Source organism: Oncorhynchus tshawytscha, linkage group LG12 (genome assembly GCF_018296145.1).
Source record: "Oncorhynchus tshawytscha isolate Ot180627B linkage group LG12, Otsh_v2.0, whole genome shotgun sequence".
NCBI lineage: Eukaryota > Metazoa > Chordata > Actinopteri > Salmoniformes > Salmonidae > Oncorhynchus > Oncorhynchus tshawytscha.
This window is the reverse complement of record NC_056440.1, coordinates 40609187-40631543: the sequence shown is the minus strand read 5'-3', so window position 1 is coordinate 40631543 and position 22357 is coordinate 40609187. Positions and strand designations below refer to the sequence as shown.

General features: G+C 42.1%; 1 protein-coding gene across 2 annotated transcripts in view; it reads left to right on the top strand.

Annotated features, from left to right (window-relative positions):
• Positions 1 to 1553: 1553 nt before the first annotated feature.
• The window catches only part of fam222a (family with sequence similarity 222 member A), a 77355-nt gene continuing 56551 nt past the window's right edge, over positions 1554 to 22357 (top strand). The window contains exon 1 of one of the 2 annotated variants that reach the window (XM_024439374.2): positions 1554 to 2496. The gene's annotated coding sequence lies outside the window, so the exon portion shown is untranslated. The remainder of the gene's footprint in view (positions 2497 to 22357) is intronic. The other variant, XM_024439373.2, reaches the window with a different exon arrangement.

Sequence of the window (22357 nt, the reverse complement as noted above, 5' to 3'; positions counted from 1 at the left end):
AACTGGTTGAATCAACGTTTTTTCCACATCATTTCAACCCCCCAAAAAAAAGTCCATGTTATGATGTTGAATCAATGTGGAAAACTGATTGGATTTGCAAAAAGTCATCAACGTAAGTGCATTTTGTAATTTTTTTAACTTTAAAAATTTTTATTTTTATTTTAACCAAAACCCAATGACATGGTGCATTTTTTGTTGATGATTTCACTTCAAGTTAACGTTAGTTGACAACTCAACCAAATATAAATCTAAACTAGATGTTGAACTGGCATCTGTGCCCAGTGAGCAGTGACTAACTACCTAGAGGATGATACCCAGAGAGTAGTGTCCAGTGTCTCAGACCACATAAAAGACCACATACTTGTATGTATTCTCCAAAGAGATGTGACTTTTTTTTTTTTGCCCACTGAGACTAGCATGAAAGTGCAAGTCATACAGAGTATTTTCAAGGGAAGGGCCAGGACAGCCAGTAACATAGCATGGAACTGCCAGTGCAAGAGGGGGATTGGTGAGCAATCAGATAGGGCAGAATTGATGACCTGGCTCAGGATGGATTTCTGGAAGAGCGGGCTGCCACAGCGAGGTAATACTTTCAGGCTCTTATCGGCACTGGCATAAGCTGAGGGCTGCATCACCCACTTCCCAGCGTCAGCTTATTATGAGAGGCCATGATGTGATTGCCTTGTACTGCTTTTGTGTGTTCCAGCAGGGTCTGTATGTGTGTGCCAGGCTGCCGGCTGGACAGAGTGCTTGTGGAGATGCCCTCACGTCACTCACCGCAAACTCCATGTAGCTCCCTGTATTCATTGTGATAGTTTCCTAAATGTGGAATGCATTTTTGCAAGCAGAATTCCAATGATGGATAGACTAGAAGATGCTGGGGTCAAATTCAAGTGGACAGAGTAAGTTATTTAATTTACATATTTATTGTGGATGCTACATGTAATACGATGTCTTAATTAAAGTATTTTTAAAAATGGGAAAGGTTAACAGACGGTTTTTAATTGTGGGTTGGGTTGCTCTCTCCCATGTTGCCAGGCTGTGCCTATTTAGTGCTCACAGCAGCAGGCTCTAGCATTTATTTTAAAAATTGTGAAAACCATGAGACAGTCTGTTAAATATATAGGCTAATTGTAATAAGAGTTTAAAGCACACGATATACCTACATTTACTCTATATGGCTTCTCCTTCGTAAATTGGGAGACCCTTATCAGGGCTTTATTATGCCTATAATAAAGAGAGAATGGTCAATCCTTGTATTCCGTTTATTATAGGGCCTGTAATAAACGGATTCACGTTTCTTATTTACAATGTGCAATCGAGGCGCCTAGACTGAATCTCTGCATTCTAGGCAACTAGTCTACTAATTTCATTAAATTGGATAGATTTTCCGCGAATAAACAACGTGGTTTCAATAAAGACGCCTGGACGCTGACAGCGTCACCGTGGTAACAATCCTCAATTACCAATGATAGGCTAACCCGTGCAAACGTTTCAATTCCCTCAGTGCAATGATTGGTTGGTGGGCGGTCTGAAGAGCTGGGAGAGTCTGCATCGTTCCGGTTATTGTCAGTTTGGGCAGCTCGGCATACGGAGAGGACCGCATCTCGAAGCGCAGTGAGCTGCCTAAAACAGACTAACATTATCGATATCGCTTGGTATTTAGATGAAAGAAATGAACAACGCAGAGGAATGTTTAGAGCTTGTTGTTTTGTCACCTCAATTGGAAATCCGAGTCTGTAACCGGGAGGACAGAGGTTTCTGATAGGCAGAGAAAGTGTTTAAGACGAAAAGAGCTTCATCGCCAGGATTTAATTGCGCCTATTCATTTATTTCCAACAACTGCATTTGTTTCAAAGCCAAAAGCTTTGGAATCTGTCCGGTTACTCGGTGCCATAGACTACGGTGAAACATTTTGTCTACTTGACAAATCCAGATTGATTAGACTAAATAGGGGAAACACTTTGCCTATAGCCTAAACTATATCAATTCTTTTGGATTGACAATTCTGTTTTGTGACAAGGCTTTTTGGAGATATTATCCAGGAAACGAGGAGAAGAAAGAACACGAAAGCGGATCATTTTGACAGGCTACTTTGTTTCGGAGGGCGAAAGGTTGACTATGCTATGCGTTAGGTGAAACCACCGTTTAACTGGAGAGATTGACACGCAACGCTCCTGGATTTGCCGACCTGTTATTTTAATACACCGTCGTCCAGTCCAGGAAACGAAACGTATCAGTTACAATATTGTTCCTTGACAGAAAGAGAAATTATCTTAACTATTTGGTTTTCCGGTTTGGAATCCGATTCACTCTCTGAATGTTCACTGCACTGAAAAGGGCAGAATAAACTGTATTGCTGATCAACGACGAGTGGTTTTGGAGAGTGGGATGAAACGTTTTTGATTACTCTCTGGACGGCAACGCTCTGAAGCAGACTGCTCAGCGCCAGTTAACCTGCATGGGATTCTAGTCTGCAATACGAAACAATTTATGGTAAATATGTTCCCCTTTCTAACTAAATCTTCACCTGCCAAAACGATATCGGCCTAGTAATAAATTAATCGCTTGCGTAAATTTGGGATTTTGTTGCAGCCTGATTAATGGCAGCTTGGGTCATTTGGCGACATGTCCGCATATCATAATTGATGGATGGAGTGAAGGACAGCACAGTGTATAACAATTGATGGCTAGTGTTGTAAGAAAATAGAATGAGGATGTAAAATGCTCGGTCTATGGCGCACAGATGTTGATAGGATAGGCTAGAAAACCTTTGTGTTCATGCATAGTCTAACCTACAATAAAGGAAGCGTTGTAAAAATCGATGTCAGTTACTGAATGGCTTTAGGATCTGCTTTGATGTGTAGTATTTGGTATTTCAAGGATTGGGAGCAATTAAGTATATTGCCGGGAAGTGGGCTATGCAAGGCACTGGCACAGTAGGCTCAGAATTAGGGTGTGAAATTCCTTTCTGTATGCCTCCATGCGTCATATAATTTTTAATCAGCCGTGGGTAAATATAGTTTCAAAGGAAATTAATGATTTCCCCATAAGTGTAACTGGCGCTGCGTTTCTGTAAATAGTTAATGTCATACACTGATGTTGATCAGAGCTCTCCGATGTTCTCTTCCTCAAATGAAAGAGCATCACCAGTGATTAATTCCTCAGAACTTTTTCAGCTGGTCCTTGTAGCCTATGCCTAGTGTTACCTGTAGGCCTACCACTGTCCCAGTCGATGTAGATATGAAGTAGAAACTATGCCAGAGTGAGTACATGTGCCGAAGAACAGTTTCCAAGACTAAATCCGCAGTTTGACTATCTCTAATCTAAATGGGCCGAATGTCCGAATGTTTCAGATTAAAGCAATTGTTAATGATGATTTTTTTTTTAAATGAAACAGTTGTGCTGCGGTCATAGGTTTTGAGGTGGAGCCGAGTAGGTTTGCCAAAGTATTAAATACATTTTGATAAATGTATTCATAGGTTACTATTTCATCCCTCAACAAAAATATAGGCCTAGTCGCCGATACATCTATAGATGCTAGCCAAGCCTGCTGGCCATTCATTCTATCAGTTAGCTGGGTTGTTTGAGATGGACCCATTTCTTTTGCATCTATGGATGCGAGCCAGTCCTCCTTTCTAAATGGCAACGCTCTGACAGTGGCTTGCAGAAGTGTTCACCCCCTTGGCATTTTTCCTATTTAGTTGCTTTACAACCTGGAATAAAAAATATTTTTTTGGTGGGGGTTGTATAATTTGATTCACACAGCATGCTTACCACTTTGACGATGCCAAATATTTCTTATTGTGAAAGAAACGAGACTAAAAAAACAGAACTTGAGTGTGCATAACTATTCACCCCCCAGTCTCAAAGCTCTGGGAAATTCCCTCAATTTCCCTGTATTTAGCACATCCATCATTCCTTCAATTCTGACCAATTTCCCAGTCCCTGCCGATGGAAAAACATCCCCAGAGCACGATACTGCCACCACCATGCTTCACTGTGGGGATGGTATTCTCGGGGTGATGAGAGGTGTTGGGTTTGTGCCAGACATAGTGTTTTCCTTGATGGCCAAAAAGCTCAATTTTAGTCTCATCTGACCAAAGTACCTTCTTCCATATGTTTGGGGAGCACGTTTGGCAAAGACAATGTGTTTGCTTTTTTTTTTTTCTTTAAGCAATGTCTTTTTTTCTGGCCACTCTTCCGTAAAGCCCAACTCTCTGGAGTGTATGGCTTAAAGTGGCCCTATAGACAGATACTCCAATCTTCGCTGTGGAGCTTTACAGCTCCTTCAGGGTTATCTTAGGTCTCTTTCTTGCTTCTCTGATTAATGCCCTCCTTGCCTGGTCTGTGGGTTTTGGTGGGCGGCCCACTCTTGGCAGGTTTGTTGTGGTGCCATATCTTTTTTTAAATAATGGATTTAATGGTGGTCTGTGGGATGTTCAAAGCTTCAGATATGTTTTTTATAACCCAACCCTGATCTGTACTTCTCTACAACTTTGGCCCACCTGTTTGGAGAGCTCATTGACCTTCATGGTGCTACTTGCTTGGTGCTATGCCTTGTTTAGTGGTGCTGCAGACACTGGGGCCTTTCAGAACAGGTGTGTTATTTATTTATATGTATTACTGAGATCATGTGACAATTAGATTTAGTCAATGCCACTCCAACATCGCTCATCGTAATCTATCTATCTAGCTTAATTCCATTCATTTAATTGTAGGTTGTATGTATTGTTAGATATTACTGCACTGTTGGAGCTAGAAACACAAGTATTTCGCTACACCCGCAATAAAATATGCTAACGTGTATGTGACAAATTTGATTTGAACTCATTGGCCAGAATGCCAAGCGTCACGTCTGGAGGAAACCTGGCACCATTGCATTATGGTGGGGGTAGGGATTGGGAGACTAGTCAGGATCAAGGGAAAGATGAACGGAGCAAAGTACAGAGATGTCCTTGACGAAAACCTGCTCCAGAGTGCTCAGGACCACAGACTGGGGCGAAGGTTCACCTTCCAACAGGAAAACGACCCTAAGCACACAGCCAAGACAATGCAGGAGTGGTTTTGAGACAACTCTCTGAATGTCCTTGAGTGGCCCTGCCAGAGCCCGGACTTGAATCCAATCGAACATCTCTGGAGAGACCTGAAAATAGCTATACAGCAACACTCCCCGTCCAACCTAACAGCTTGACTGGATCGACAGAGAGGGATGTGAGAAACTCCCCTAATACAGGTGTACCAAGCTTGTAGCTTCATACCCAAGAAGGCTCGAGGCTGTAGTCCTTGCCAAAGGTGCTTCAAAGTACTGAGTAAATGATCTGAATACTTAAGTAAATGTGATATTTCCGTGTTATTGTTAATACTTTAGCAAAAATGTCTAAACCTGTTTTTGCTTTGTCATTAGGGGGTATTGTGTATAGATTAAGGAGGATTAAAAAAAATATTTAAAAAGTATAATAAGTCTGTAACGTAACAATTTGGAAAGTCTGAATACTTTCCGAATTATGCTGATTCATAATTTCGACTAGCTGAGAAAAGATGAGTCTTGTCCTGACGCTACATTCTCAGTAGGACAGTGGAGATCGAATTTCAATATTGGAACAATGTTGCAAAATATTTGTCAGGGGACAGTCTGTAACGTTTCTACAAACCCCCATTGTGGCGACAGTCTCGGGTCTAACAGCCGTGTCAATATATCCTCAACACCAGCTTCTCTGACATTATTTAAGTGATAATGCCTGTGTTTGGAGGATCTATTGACACGGGTGCTGTTAGACCCATTTATACAACGTGTTACCAACACATTGACATTTTTATAAATGTTATTTTGATTAATTTATTCATACTATTTCTAATTACGTTGGTAACCAGTTTATAACTGCAATAATGCACCTTGGGGGTTTGTGGTATATGTCCAAGAACAGCCCTTAGCTGTGGTATATTGGCCATATACCACACCCCCTTGTGCCTTATTGCTTAATTAGAATGTGTTGTAAACAGCAGGTGCTGACAGGAAATATTTATATTATATTTTTTATCTGTTTAGGATTTAACATGGGGACCATTAGGACACGCACACACGCCAGAGGCGGCTGGTGGGAGGAGCTATAGGAGGACAGGTTCATTGCAATGTTTGGAATTGAATCAATGGAACGGACTCAAATGCGTTGTTTCCATGTGTTTGGTTCCATTCCAGCCATTACAATGACCCCGTCCTCCTAATAGCTCCTCCCACCAGCCTCATCTGACACACACCACACACACACAAGTTCATCTTCATAGACCAGAGGGGGGGACACAAACCCTAATTTAAGCAAATAGTTATTTTCCCAATGTGGATATCCTGGAGTTTGTGGCTAGCTAATACTCCTGGATAATCCATTTACAGACCACTTCAGGCCTTAGATACTTTAAGCAATCTCTGCATTTTTTCAGTGGCTGGATAGTGGAGTAGCCTTCAGTTGAGCACAGTGAAGGTTTCCCTTCCCTCGCTTGCTCATTGATAATCTAACATGGGGCCCCTCTACATCCAGGGCCAGGCTCCTAGAGTCGCCAGCCCTGTGCGGCACCTGCTATAGCATAGCACGGCGCCTGTTTGCTACTATTGAATAAAACATTGGGTGATGTACGAGGCCGAGGCTTCACCTGAGGGGGCAGAGCCGCCTCATTTACTTCCTCCACTCGGCGTCTATGACCCGCTGAGCAAATTGTGTTCATATTAGCGCTGCGGCTGTTCTTCACTGAAAACAAATAGTCTCCCCAGCATAATCCTTACCTTAACTCAACATGATGGTTGGGGATGGTAGCTGGGAGGATGGGGTTAGCTACTGGTGCTAGAAGGACAGCCTAATATGTAGGCTAGGTCAGTGATTTACCTCTTGGATTAAAAAAAAAACAACAAAATATCATGACTCATACTGGCTCTGAAGGCTGAAAATTAACATGGTGGCCTTAAAGTGTTTACTTAGGAATTGGGATTTTGATAAAGTATCCTGACATATTTTTCAAAAATAAATATCCCAGCTGATTGTTTTTACTGTAGAAATCTCATTCACAGGATTCTAAATCCACAAAGAAAATAACTAACGCAAGGTTTCTATTGTACATTTTTTTATTTTTATGAATTCAATTAATCCTTAATTGAAACCATCACAAAGAAATCTCCCTGCCCCTGTTGGGCTAAAATGCTGAGGGATTGGCCTGGAGAAATGTAACCACACTCAAAATCATAGACAGTACTATGGATTAATGCACTGGCCATCAATGGTATTACATGTATAGTTTGAACCATGTTTTGAGGCTATACAGTGTTTTGTTTACATTTAAGAGTAAAGCTTTTTTTGGTTCTGAATCGGTACAACAGTTAAACTAAGCGGTTGAGGCATTTATATTCTTCAAGAATGAATTGGCATACAGTGCCTTCAGAAAGTATTCACATTCCGAGACTCTATCAGAATAAAATGTATGTTACAGCCAGAATTTTAAATTGATTAAATTGATACCCCATAATGTCAGTGATTAGCATGATTTTTTTATGACTACCTCATCTCTGTACCCCACAGATTTCTCCACAATACTAACCTAGTTCACAGTGAAAATAATGAAAGCCTGTGCAGAATAAAAATATTCCAAAACATGCATCATGTTTGAAACAAGGCACAACAAGTAATTCTGCAAAAAATGTGGCAAAGCAATTCACTTTTTGTCATGATTACAAAGTGTTATGTTTGGGGCAAATCCAATACAACACTTTACTGGGCATCACTTTCCATAGTTTCAAGCATAGTGGTGGCTGCACCATGTTATGGGTATGCTTGTAATTGACTGGAGAATTTTTCAGGATAAAAAAAAATAATGGAATGGTGTGACGCACAGACAAAATCCTAGAGGAAAACTTGGTTCAGTCTGCTTTCCACCAGACACCGGGAGATTAATGCAACTTTCAGCAGGACAATAACCTAAAACACAAGGCCAAATCTCCACTGGAGTTGCTTACCAAGAAGACTGTGAATGTTCCTGAGTGGCCAAGTAACAGTTTTGTCTTAAATCTACTTGAAAATCTATGGCAAGACCGGAAAATGATTGTCTAGCTATAATCAACAACTAATTTGACAGAACTTGGGCAAATGCTGCACAATCCCGGTGTGGAAAGCTCTTAGAGATTTACACAGAAAGACTCATAGCTGTAATCAGTGCCAAAGGTTATTCTGCAACGTATAGACTTAGGGGTGTTAATACTTATGTAAATTAGATATTTATGTAATTTAATTTTCAATAAATTTACACACATTCCTAAAAACATGTTTTGATTTTATTATGGGATGTTATGTGTAGATGGGGGAGGAAAAAATATTATTATTCTTTTCAGGCTGTAGTCGAGGGCTGTGAATACTTTCTGAAGGAACTGTATATCATTCATTTATACAGTAAGTCCAAAAATGGATGTAGAAACTAAGGATTCTAGCTGTGGTCGAATGATCAAAGCACTCTAGTGGTCACATGGGTGGAATGTTATTCATATTTTTCATAATGAATCAACATTTTTTTAACTCAGAACGTCCGGTGTTTCTATGTCTAATCCTTAATGGTTTTGTTATATTTCAGTCTTCTGTAATGTATATAAAGTGTAATATTGGGATGAAAACTCAAAACTTTTTAATACATTTTAGCTATATATCTGACATGGTACAGGTGTCTATTTTTTTTAAAGCCCTTAACCGTGTGTTTGAGGTGTATACTTTTGTTTCCAAGTAGATTTGTTTTAAGACAACCCTGATTTAGCCCTGTGCAGTAAAAGGTTAAGGCGGTTCCATCCTAGGTAAACTCAACACTACGCTGGGTAAGTGCAATAAGACGAGCCTATCTTTCAAAGTCCATCTTTGTTTTTGATTAATTGCCTCCCCAAAACCATCTAAAAAGCAGAACAAACCTGATGCCGTTGGCTGAGCTGTCAACAAGTATCCTTCTTAACGTGCACAGAATTGTGGTTGAAGGACGGATTACATTTGAGTAAGATATTAAAACAGAAGTTATACTAAGCAAGCCCAGGCACTATTTCAATTTCCAACACTGAAATATTATTTTGGATTTGATTGATAGCATTGGTGTGAATGCACTGTACTCCTTGCTTATGTAAACTGCAGCCATGTGAGAATTAGTAAGGTTGGCTCATGAATATCTTTAGAATAGCTCAACTTTAATTTCCTGTTCTATGTATTCATCTTTTTTATACCCCACTATGGTTTGATTGTCTAAATGCAGACCCAGAGGCAACAAAACCCAACTAGCACAACGTGTGCAGTGCCACTGCAAACATACCTTGAATGATATATATATATATAATTTAAATCCTCTGCTTTGGTTTATCTTCAATATAAAATGAGCTTACTGTGCCCACGTAATTATTTGTGATATATTTACAGCAACGCAATAGCACATTTGTTTTCCAGATAGAGGTGTTTTGATTTATTCTGTATAGCCTATATTTTGTATATGAAAGTAAAGGGAATGAAAAGCAGCGATCCTATCTTCATCCTGTGGCACAGCTTCCACAACCACTGACAATATTAAGTTGCTTCTTTCCTTCCAGGAAATACATTTAGGCAACAAACAAAAAAACTGTAATGTGACACATGGGCATTTGGGAGTTAGGTCCATGAACCTTCTCTCTCAAGGGCGTCCAAACGGCATCTCATTAGATATTGATCAAAGAGTTCCTCGTGCGGGGAAGTTAGTGTACTGTATATATTTGCGCCGACTACACTGTGCACAATTATTTGTGTTAACAATTTACATATGAATGAAGGAAAGATGTTTCCCATGAGCGTTGGTTTGTGTTACAAGCAGCCCTGTATCGTTTGCCATTTTGAGGTACAGGTAATATGCCATATGCATATCCCAAATATGGTTGGTAGTGTTAGCAAGGATGGAACCTGGGTGTAGTCTGTCTCAGGTGGCTCTCTAGTATCTTCTGTGACACTTTCTTCCCCGGTCTTGCTGCCTTAGCACAATACGGCTTAAAGAGGAAATAGATCGGTCGATGTGGCTAGTTCGTACTGTCTTTTCAAACAATGTAAGGACACAAAAAAGGGAGGAGGTTTGTCTCGCCCGCTTGTGAAGATTAAGGAACGATCGATCCTGTGTTACCGTTTACCACGTTCCAGGCATGTGGTTCTGACATGCCTTGGGTCTTTTAATGAGGCTGAAATGATTGTTGTTAAAGGATACGGTTAACGCTGGACCAGAACGATGTACATGAGTCATGACAACATCTCATGTCCTAACAACGGAATTCTATTTCATTTGAATTTGTTACCAAAGTTTGTACCACATCAAATCAAATGGACAGAAACCCTGCCTGAAACCCCAAATGGCAAGCAATGCAGGTGTAGAAGCACATCTACACATCAGGTGTAGAAGCACATCACATCTGTTTATATCAAGTCTATATCACCCCCCAATATCGCTGTCTTTTTTGGCTACTGATATCAGCTGTCTCCCTTCTTGTTTCCCTGTTTGAAATTGGGCCTAGGACCCACTCATTTTTATTTTTGAAATCTGGTGAGAGAAACAGAAGACATTGGCTCTTTTTGGATGTAAGAGTGCAGAGAGAGAGAACATTTTGAGTCTTGATTGTGTACGCCACCCTGCAGTGTCTCCACTGGCTGCCGTGTGTTGGCGAGCTGGTTTTGTTCCCAAAGCCTTATTATATGTCTGTGCCTTGAGGTAATCTCAAGACGTGATTACCTTGCCTTGGACTGTGAAGGACAGGTTGGTGATGTGCCCAAACAAGTGTTCATCCACTGTAACCCATAGGGATTGGCAGGCAGTGGGCTTTTCATCAGGATCAAGAGTGAAACTATAGCATAACTAACACATCCAACAGTACGGAACCAGGCTCAGTTGACACTCTATTCCTACTCCGTGATAAGCTAACCAGTTCTCAAAAAGGGTCATATAGAAGCCTAACACACAGAACGCAGTTATGAATTTAAGGTACAAGGTGGAATCTCCCAAGAGATCCTTGTCCCCAGTAAGGATAGTTATGTGAATCCTATACGTTTCAGGTTTGCACAACGAAGATTAATAGGCTGAATGAAATCACCTCAGCTGCTGAGGCGGCAATACAGAATATTGCTAGGTTCATAACCAATCGAGCTGGAGTGAAGGAAGGACGTGTTTCCGCCAAAAAAACTTTCCAACAAAGAGGGAGAGGATAAAACAAATCTGACAAGCTCTCCAACTGCAAATTTGTTCTCCTTTAAAAACGATGCCTCTCTGGCCTTGCCTCATGGTAACATTGATTTGTCATGTGTGACAGTGCTGGCTGCTCTCAAATCACCCTGGTGATGACATTGATCTCAAGGATTGTGAGTGGGGGGACCATGGAGACACGGCACAATGATAACTCAACTCAAAAGCTCACTGAAGCCACCTCAACTTCAGCAGTGCATTAAAAAGGCTATATAGCAATTATTTTCCTTCTGGGGGTGTGCTTGAGCCAAAAGGGGTTCTTTACACCTCGGCATTGCGTTGAGGCCTTGGATATGATTAGGGCCATTTATTCCCCCAGAAACCTGTGTGTGTCTTGGCCTCATCAACAATTATGCATGAAGGAAGCTTTTGATTCGTTGTGGAGGCTTGGATGCTGTTTGATTTGCTGTTTTGTGTTATCTCCTGAACTCTTTATTGCCAGTTGTTTCCATGCCAGAAGCAGCAAGGGATGTTTTTTTATCTCGTGCGAGCGTCTGATTTAATCTCTCTTCCCCCCCCAATGCTGGTGTACTTTAATCTGGAACGGGAACTATCTGATTCTCCTCGTTTATTGAGGAAGATCAAACTATAATGCAACAAGGAACTGCATCTCATCCTAATCTCCGTCTCTGCTTTGATTTTGGTCAGTTGCCCTTCCTTGTGGGGAGGGCAAGATAAAGCGTTTTGTCTTTATGCTTTGGTCATTCTCCGGTGACAGTAGCCCGCACTTTACATGTCTTTTCATCTGCTGATTGGTTGATCACCTGGTTGTTGGAGCTGTCAGCACGAATAAACAGAGCCAATGATTGTAAAAAAATTGCGAATAGCCATATGACCTAAATGGGTTGAACTTTTGTCTGCCATTTTTTTATTAATTTCCTTAATGATTAGGTAGCTCTGGCTATGGGAGCCAAGTGCTCTTTACAAATTGGCAGATTTACACAGGGGTTTGAGGCCCTATGTGAATGACCTAGGTCACCCTATGACCTCAGGGCCTGTGCTGTAGATTGGCTTCAGCGGTATGGATGTCTCATAGTTCTATTTTGTTTAATTAGAATGCAGTCATTCAGAAATAAGCTACTACTGCAATTTTGCTCAGCCAATTCAGATATTATATAATTCAAAACGATAGCAGAAGCCTGGCTTTGGGAGTGTGTGACAATGGCTACATGACTTGATTGTTGCAAATGGATACTACTTATACGGGGGTGACACAGCGACCGTTAGCGTCTGTGACAAAACAAAATAGAGTCCGTTACCCAATTCTGATGGCATTGCTGTAAAGGTAATACAATTTCCACTGACTGGTGAAAAGAATGTCTGTTCGGCATGGTAATTGGAGAAGCCACCCCTCTTTGTTTCCCTCAGCTCAGCGTGAACGCAACACGATTTAATAAAACTCTGGAGATTTGAATCTTTTACTGCCGGTCCCCGGTCCTAGTACCGGGGACACGGAATGGAAAGCCGAGGCATGCGCAGATAAAAGTAATTTAACTTTGACCTGTTTGAATTTTTAAGCTATAGACAGATTTGTGAGAGAGCATGCGAGGAGGGTGGGATGGGGGTGGTAGTTGGTATATGTTTCTAGGCTAAACCCACGGTTAGAAATCCTTGCGATATTAAGATCTGGGGCCCCTTGGCTTCTCCGTGCCTGCTTTCACTCGCATACAGTCAGGAACATAGAAACAATGGCGCCAGGACACATATGGACAAACACACCCACTTCTCTCTCCTCGCGCCTGTTTTATTACCTCCTGCCGGCTGCTGGAATTGCTTTCCTCCCTCGAGTGAGCCAGTCAAAGCCGGCTTTATTGTGTTAACCTATTTGTGTGTCAAGAGCGATTGCGGAGTTCTTTATCTCTGTTTGTATTCGGACGGGGAGAAGGCAGCGAGATGGAGGGAGGGAGGTGGGCAGGGGAGATGGGCGAGCCACCAGAGTTCGACGGATGGATCACCTCGATCCACTCCTGAAGATAATGACTGGTTGCTAAGCAATTTTTTTTATCTGCCCCCCCACGGCCCGACTGGCATCCAGAGTAATCACTTTTTATCTCTCAAAGATGTCACGTATAATTATAAACCCACTGCCATCCTGTGAAATCTGCCTAATAGTATTTAAATGTATTTAGATGAGTGGGGGTGGATATGGAATTGGAGATTTGAGTTTGAGGGTTGGAGAGCTAATGTTTGACTCAACAACCTGTGTTTTGTGTGTGTTCCTTTTCCCAATAAGTTCAAACCACCTGCTGTAGCATATACGCTGATGCATTATCTACTTTGGCTGTGAGCAGTTGGAGTTTGACGCCCAACCCCATACACACACACATATTCAGAGACCAGGGGGGATCAGCGTTCCTTTTTGTGAGCTCTTAGTTTTATTAACATTTTTATTGAGTTGAAGGACTTGCTGACCCTTGGTGGCATAATGAATTGCCTGCTGTGCGAGTTTTGGCAGAAATGACTGGCACGGATCCAAGCTTTTTAACCTAAGATTTGTGCTCTGTTGATTGAGCAGGTAACTTGGAGTCGGGGGTAGGTAGGTATGGTAGGTCGGTCTGTATTTAAATGGCAGGATGAAGGCATATTATTTGAACATGACTGCAATTTACACAGGCTTTCGTCCCAGCAGTCACTCATGTGTGCCAAAGTCCAGCCTCATTTTAATGCCTGGCCAATTATCTTCGCTGCTTCTGAAATCACCCTTCCCTCTCCTCCTTTTCCCTTGTATGTAGAGGTAAAATATTAATTAGAAGTTCAAATTAAAACGTGAACATCTTCAATCAGGAAAACCTGAATACAGACCAGAATACTTGGGGTTCAAATTAAAATTGTACAGGGTGGTATGGTTGGTGTTGCGTTAATAAAGCACACATTTGGATTTAGAATTACATCTTGAAGTATTTGCTTATTTTTTGAGGAGCAGAGTGGGCGTCTCATCCACGTCTGTCTGGCGTTCGCTCAACTGTGTGCTGCTTCACTCACTCTGGTTTCTGTTTAGTACCATCTCTCTTGAAATTTCAGACTCAAGAAACCGTTGCTACATCCGTTGCTATGTTTTGACAGCTTCCCTCGTCCGGGGAACTTCATACAGACATATGAAACATTCTACCCCTCCTCCCTCCCTTTGTGGTATGGTTCTGTGACTGCGTCTCCGGGAAGGAACAGCTGTCCAGCTGTCACCACAGCCAGCCAGTCAGCTGGTATCCAAGCAAGGCAACATCTGTAGAGGCTGAACGGGCAAGGGACAGCATGTCTCTACTCTTGTTTCTGAAGACCACGGAAGTGTGTCAAGCATGTTCACTCTACATGACCACTGTACTGACCATGTAAGTAGAATCGCTAGAAGTGGACGGCCCCTTGGAACACGACAATTTGACTGCACTCCCATAGGTACATTCAATATGGCTGACATGGTATTGACATATCGATGGGTTTGTTCGTTAACGCAGTCTCACACTATTACATTATAGCTATAATACGCCCACCCTACTGTTTGGCGGCGCATACATAGGCAACTTCAGAACACCTTTTCACCAAGTACACGGAATTGTACTTGTTGATATGGTGCTGCTAGTGACTACATTTAGAGACAGAATACAAACAGTGGAGTTTAAACCGTTTACATACATTATATACAGTGCATCCACCCTGTACCGCACTAAGCAACCCAAAATGGATCTTGGAACCTGTCATTTTGGTTGACTTGGTTGAGTCAATATAAACCACCTAAAAATAAATTTAAAAAATCCCACACACCTTCATGTGTTCTTTATCTGATGATGAGTGTAATTCCTGTTTTGGACATTGTCAAATACATTAGGAATTGGCTCTGTCTGCAATTCTTTCTGTTCTCATTCTAAGCTCAATCCCTACTAACAATTCTCAACCTCTGGATTGTGCATGTGTGTGTAAACAAAGTCCCAGCGATAGTTGCCTGGGCCTGACAACAACCGACTGGGAGACTCTCTCCTTCATGTAGCCCCCCTCTCCATCTCTCCCCTCACTCGCTCCCAACCTCCTAGCAGCATGGGGAGAGGGAGAGGAGGCCCATAGAGCCGCCTGAGTGGGGTGGGGGAGAGCAGAGTGCCAGTCTCCTCTGTCAGCCACAAACCAGGATCTGGGAGAGCGAGCACATGGGACTTCTTCCTGGGATGATCCTGTGGTGAAGGAAAGGGAGGACAGCTGTTCACTGGGCTTGTTTTCTGCCTCTTCTTTCCATCAACGCATGGCTTGCTCTTTCCTCTCCCCCTCTCTCTGATGCGGTCTGTCTTTACCTTCTGTCATGCTGTTGGTGGATTTGTGGAATGGCACATGGAAAAGGAAACATGTAGCATATAATTCTATATGGACTGACTAAGAAGAGGTCAGTTTGAGGATAGTGTCATGACACTGCCATCCACCTTCCTCTTCCACCTTCCTGCTTTTGTTATGAGACAGAAGTAGTGGATGACTTGTACTATTTTAAAACAGGCCTCAGGCATAGACCTCTGGTTTTCTACCCCTAGACAGACAGCTGCTGCTGAAACTGCGATGCGATGGCTTTGAACAAAGTTTGATGGATACTGTTGACTGGAGCTGAGTGAGAGAATGCCTCGATGACTCCAATTAAGTGTCACTTCAGGCTCGTCTCCCAGTCCCATTTACATTTTGTTCTCCATCTACAGCAGTGGTGTCAAACACACGGCCAGCGAGGGGGTCCAATCCTGCCCGCGGGTGGTCAAATTTGGATTCATCAGACCAAAGGAAAGATTTCCGCCAGTCTAATGTCCATTGCTCGTGTTTCTTGGCCCAAGCAAGTCTCTTCTTATTGGTGTCCTTTAGTAGTGATTTCTATGCAGCAATTTGACCATGAAGGCCTGATTCACAGTCTCCTCTGAACAGTTGATGTTGAGATGTGTCTGTTACTTGAGTTTCTGAGGCTGGTAACTCTAATGAACTTATCTTCTACCGCAGAGGTAACTCTGGGTCTTCCTTTCCTGTGACAGTTCTCATAAGAGCCAGTTTCATCATGGTTTTTGCAACTGCACTTGAAGAAACTTTCAAAGTTCTTGAAATGTTCCATAGTGACTAACCATCATGTCTAAAAGTAATGATGGACTGTTGTTTCTCTTTGCTTATTTGAGCAGTTCTTGCGATAATATGGACTTGGTCTTTTACCAAATAGTGCTATCTTCTGTATACCACCCCTACCTTGTCATAACACAACTGATTGGCCCAAACGCATTAAGAAGGAAATAAATTCCACAAATTAACTTTTAGCTAGGCACACCTTTTAATTGAAATGCATTCCAGATGACTACCTCATGAAGCTGGTTGAGGGTACTGTATATGTTTTAGAAATCTTTTTTTTGAGGGTTAAACTAACTCAATATACACTATACAGTGATTCGGAAAGTATTCAGAGCCCTTGAGATTTTCAACATATTGTTACGTCACAGAATAATTCTAAAATGTATTAAATAAAACAATTGTCATCAAACAATACCTCGTAATTTTAGCAAATGTATTAAAAACAAAAAAGATACCTTATTTACATAAGTATTCAGACCCTTTGCTATGAGACTCTAAATTGAGCTCAGTTGCATCCTGTTTCCATTGATCTTCCTTGAGATGTTTCTACAACTTGATTGGAGTCCAACTGTGATAAATTCAAATGATTGGACATGATTTGGAAAGGCACACACCTGTCTATACAAGGTCTCACAGTTGTCAGAGAAAAAAGAAGAAGTCATGAGGTCAAAGGAATTGTCCGTAGAGCTCCCAGACAGGATTGTGTCGAGGCACAGATCCGGGGAAATTTCTGCAGCATTGAAGGTCCCCAAGAACACAGTGGCCTCCATCATTCTTAAATGGAAGAAGTTTGGAACCACCAAGACTCTTCCTAGAGCTGTCATTATGGGCTATTGTGTGTAGATTGATGACGAAAAAAACTATTTATTCAATTTTAGAATAAGGCTGTAAAGTAACAAAATGTGGAAATAGTCCAGGTCTGAATACTTTCCGAAGGCACTGTATGTACAAAAGTATGTGGACACCCCTTCTGATTCTGCTATTTCAGCCACACCCGTTGCTGACAGGTGTATAACATCGAGCCCACAGCCATGCAATCTCCATAGACAAACGTTGGCCGTAGAATGGCCTTACTGAAAAGCTCAGTGACTTTCAACGTGGCACCGTCATAGGATGCCGCCTTTCCAACAAGTCAGTTCGTTAAATGTCTGCCCTGCTAAAGCTGCCCCTGTCAACTATAAGTGCTGTTATTGTGAAGTGGAAACGTCTAGCAGCAACAATGGCTCAGCTGCTGAGTGCTGAAGCAGGTAGCGCGTAAAAATCATCTATCTTCGGTTGCAACACTTGCTACCGAGTTCAAAACTGCCTCTGGAAGCAACATCAGCACGATAACTGTTGGTCAGGAGCTTCATGACATAGGTTTCCATGGCCGAACACAAGCCTAAGATCCCCATGTGCAATGCCAAGCGTCGGCTGGAGTCGTGTAAAGCTTACCACCATTGGACTCTGTAGCAGTGGAAATGTGTTCTCTGGAGTGATGAATCACATTTCACCATCTGGCAGTCCGTCGGACAAATCTGGGTTTGGCGGATGCCATGAGAATGCTACCTGCCCCAATGCATAGTGCCAGTAATGTTCTGGGGCTGTTTTTCATGGTTTGGGCTAGGCCCCTTAGTTCCAGTGAAGGGAAATCTTAACACTACAGCATACAATGACATTTTAGATGATTCTGTGCTTCCAAATTTGTGGCAACTGTTTCAGCATGACAATGCCACTGTGCACAAAGCGAGGTCCATACAGAAATTGTTCGTCGAGATTGGTGTGGAAGAACTTGACTGGCCTGCACAGAGCCCTGACCTCAACCCCATCAAACACCTTTGGGATGAATTGGAAAGCCGACTGTGAGCCAAGCCTAATCGCCCAACATCAGTGCTCGACCTCACTAATGCTCTTGTGGCTGAATGGAAGCAAATTCCTGCAGCAATTTTCCAACATCTAGTGGAAAGCCTTCCCAGAAGAGCGGAGGCTGTTATAGCAGCAAACGGGGACCAACTCCATATCAATGCCCTGATTTTGGAATGAGATGTTAGACGTGCAGGTGTCCACATAATTAAAACCAATTCGAAACTGTGTAGAAATTATAATGGACCTACATTCATACAGCTCCTTTACCGTGTCCCGCCTGTTAAACATTTAAATGAAAGCTAGACAGTCAGGGAGCATCGAAAATGTAAAAAACTATGGATAGGGGGTGTTATTTTGTACTAATTTTGAGTGCAATTAAATATAACACACTTTCAGTGCGATCCTCCGGACTTTGTTGGAGACCGAATGCGCCCCCCGCCGCAAAATTAGTTTAACACTCCTGTTCTACGGTGATGTGGTCGTGCTGCTAATTGTACCAGGGGATTAAGAGGAAGGTGTTTGGTGATTAAGCGTCATTGTGGCTTGACTGGGGGGCGAATCCGGAATCTCAACATTCCATATGGCTCTGTAGTGGTAAAACCTCTCCTCTCCTCCCCTGGCCCCCATTCAGCCACTCCCCACCCAGCCCCCCCGATGACAAGGAAATGGTCTGTTCATGACTTATGGTTTTATCATTCAAATGTTCTCCATTGATGCCCCAACACTGTGATTGGCAGCTGAAGCTGAAAGACCAATGGAGCCGGGCGTCGACAGCCAGTTGGTAACCGTGACAATGGTGTCTCTCTCTGCTTTGTTTTCAAACTTTTCCTGTTGTCACGGAAACCCCTCCAACTACGTTTCTGCCACAAGGACAGCATCCCCTATTAATCTTTTAAAGATGAGCCTGAGTGAAGAGGCCATAGGGGTGTTGAGGGTGCTGCAGCACCCCCTGAACAATAATCTGAATTAAAATACAATATAAATTTTTCCACAAAATATACACAAAAGTAGTGCACTGGGCCTTTACTAGTCCTGTCTTAGTCGATGATATAGCCACGGGAAGCCAGACAGCATTTGGCCTCCCTTGATAAAAAGTATAAAATTATAGCCAATCAGCATTGAGCAAAACTGAGTGAGCTAGCTCAACTGTGAATGGAAGCCAGTTTGGATTTGGTTTCACTCCTATCACAGAGAAATACGTCATCGATAGAAACAACTTGAATTGTTGCATCTCCTTGTGTTGTTGTCCTCCGGTTGCTAGCTAGCTAGCTAGCTAAAAACGTCCTATTCCTAAATTAGCTGAGAAGATGGAAGTTCAATATGTAGCTAGATGTAGAAGGCTAATGTTAACTAGCTAACGCTGCCGATGAAAGGAAGTTAGTCTAACAAGCATTTTGGCCAGGTAGCCTAGGACAACAACAAATAAACGCCTGTACTGTATGACAGAGTCATAGCCCGAAAATGTTGGAAACATTTACTTTCTTGACCATGCTGTAGGTCATGTAACTGTTTGTTACATGCAATATACTTTGTGGACTTCACAGGACAGAGTTTGCCTTGCAACCGTGATATATAGTTTTGTGATGAACCAAAGGTCTGGTTGAATTTATTCTGCCACTGTGTCTGTCTTCTTATTGTCTTGGCCTTAAGCATATATCACGGTTGCAAGGCATGTGAACTAATAAGTTATAGAGCAAACAATTCAATTATCACAACACGGTGAATTTACCCATGTACCGCTACTGGGCCTGAGTGCAGTCAGAAGCATCCTATGCGTCAACAATTTAGGACACCCTCAACCTCTCCTGTAGGTGTGGCAGTACCAGGGTTTCCATTAGAAGGCAATATCTTGTTTTTGGCCGTTTTCTTTGTTTTTCTAACAGCAGAAAAATATAATTGCCGCCAATTGTCCGGGAGAAGAGAAAATCCCATTGCGAAATAATGCTTTTTAGTTTATTCATTGATGGAAATACCAGTTGATGGAAATATATTTGACTGGTCATGCATATCGTCTATAGGTTAATTTAGTGGAATTAACTTGGTCCGTGTGTACAGTATATTCGTTATGTATGTTATTTATCACAGAATACAGATACAACGCCTTTGAGCGTAAAATACTGTCAGACAGCGCTAGCGCCGCTGCTACAGCATCTTGTTCGAAACCTGAACGTTTTACGACATAATATGAGGAATGTCTTACCTTGCTTCAAAGTAGCCTAGACAAAATCAGACCATATCCGCGGAGGCAATTATTATATATCAACTTTCATTGTCCAGTAGCCAAAAGCACAATCCTTGTCACGTAAGCAACCCATGCTAGTTTTTGCATATTAGATCTCCCCTCTTTCAATATTTGTTACGGATATGTTCATCTCTTGTCACGTGAAGCCGCTCTCGTGTGTGGTGCGCTTTTGATGGTGTTATCCCGCTAATTGCTTTATGTAACGAACCTTCAAGCATAGCCTACTTGTGCACATTGGCTGTATGAATTTGGGATCTATCGTCCCACAACTGTCCCAGAGTCTGTTTGGAACAGGCTATTTCTTTCTCAGCAAGCTGACCAATAGAATAGGTCAACGTTTCTATTATGGGGATAGTCGATTAATATAGACTAGTGATTTGGTTGTTCGTTACTCGTCTTGTTGGCTGAGAAAAAGTAAATATGGACAGTTATTCTAACATCTTCAAAGTGCACGTCAGAATTCGGCAAGAAGGACTACATCGTTGCATCCTTGACTTGCATGTTCTGTTAATATGCAGGACCATAATCTAACAGGGATTTCTGTCATTCTGAGCCTCGTGGGTGAACGCCATAATCAGTTCACTCACTTAATGCATTGGGTCCAGTAAATTGATCAAATGCCCGGTAAATTAAAAATGCTGCTGGTCAAATGTATGGCACAACATTTTCACAACAGAAGCCCTGGTCTGTACTCAGATCTGGAAGATGGCAGTCTGAATATTCTAAGCATATATGGAATTATTTATCTGTTTTGTTATGGGAGAATGGAACTTCATACATTCTGTAGTAGCAGTATGTTTCAATATTGCTACAGTATATTCAGAAATTCATGCTGTAGGGACCTCTCACTGAGAGATGCAACAGTAACAAGGCCAACAAGTCACTGTGCATAACAGAACAGCAACCTTGTAGAACAGCCCATTTCTCCTAACCTACATTCATCTCTGTGGAGATCATAGCTGGTCCCATGTTGTCTACATCACAATAATTTTTTATTCTCAGAAGAAAGCTGTCTGACTTGTGGTTGCTAAGGGTTATTTTGTTTTGTGTGGGTTACTATTTCATGTAATTGTTATTACATTTCCTAACAGTGACTCCAGATTACTTCCCCTTTCAAGGAAAAGCCTTCTTGACACTTTAATTGGTCATGAAAGCCTCTGTGTGCACTGCTACTAAATCCCACTTCATTTAAGAATGGATGACGTGGAAATATACACATAAATAACAGAAATATACAGCAGCTAGAGTTGCTGTTCTATGAGATATGGTGGCTCTTGTATGAAGATACTAGATGCTATCAGGGCACTTGTGTCCTTGTCTCCCATGCCCTCCCCTCCAGGCCAGTTTGGTCGGGTGCTCCCTGGTTGTGGTCTCATTGGAAACCTGATCAGACAGGCCCAGCTCAGCTCCAGATGGCCTGGCTGGGCTGACTAAGACACCCAGGTCTGGGTCAGGCCAACCCCATCTCCCTCCCTCTTTGGCTCTCTCCTGCGCTCCCTAAACCAGACCCCCACACCCCAGTCCTGGTCAATGGGGTTGGATTGGCTTTCCCCCTCTGGTCCTCTGGTCAACCACTACTGTCATGCTCTGTGGTCTCTCTCCCTCTGTCTGCGTGCGGAGCTATTCATAGTCTTCTATTCTGAAAAACACTGTCAATCAATACATTAATAATGAGACACGTATAGAGTTCAGAACAATATAACCCATGACGTAAAGCACTAGTCTGAACTATTCAATTCTTGCAGAATTCTAATGTGGTACATGTATATGTGGTGTAAATGTTCACTTGATCTGGAGAAATATCGCTGTTAGACTAACAGAATGTTGAGTCTTTTTCAATGTTGATATAATGCTGTCACATGATCAGGCTTAATAATGAGTTTGCTTTGTACTAACCCCCTGGAAAGTCTTGCTGTCTTGATTTTTTTCAGGACTTCCAGTGCA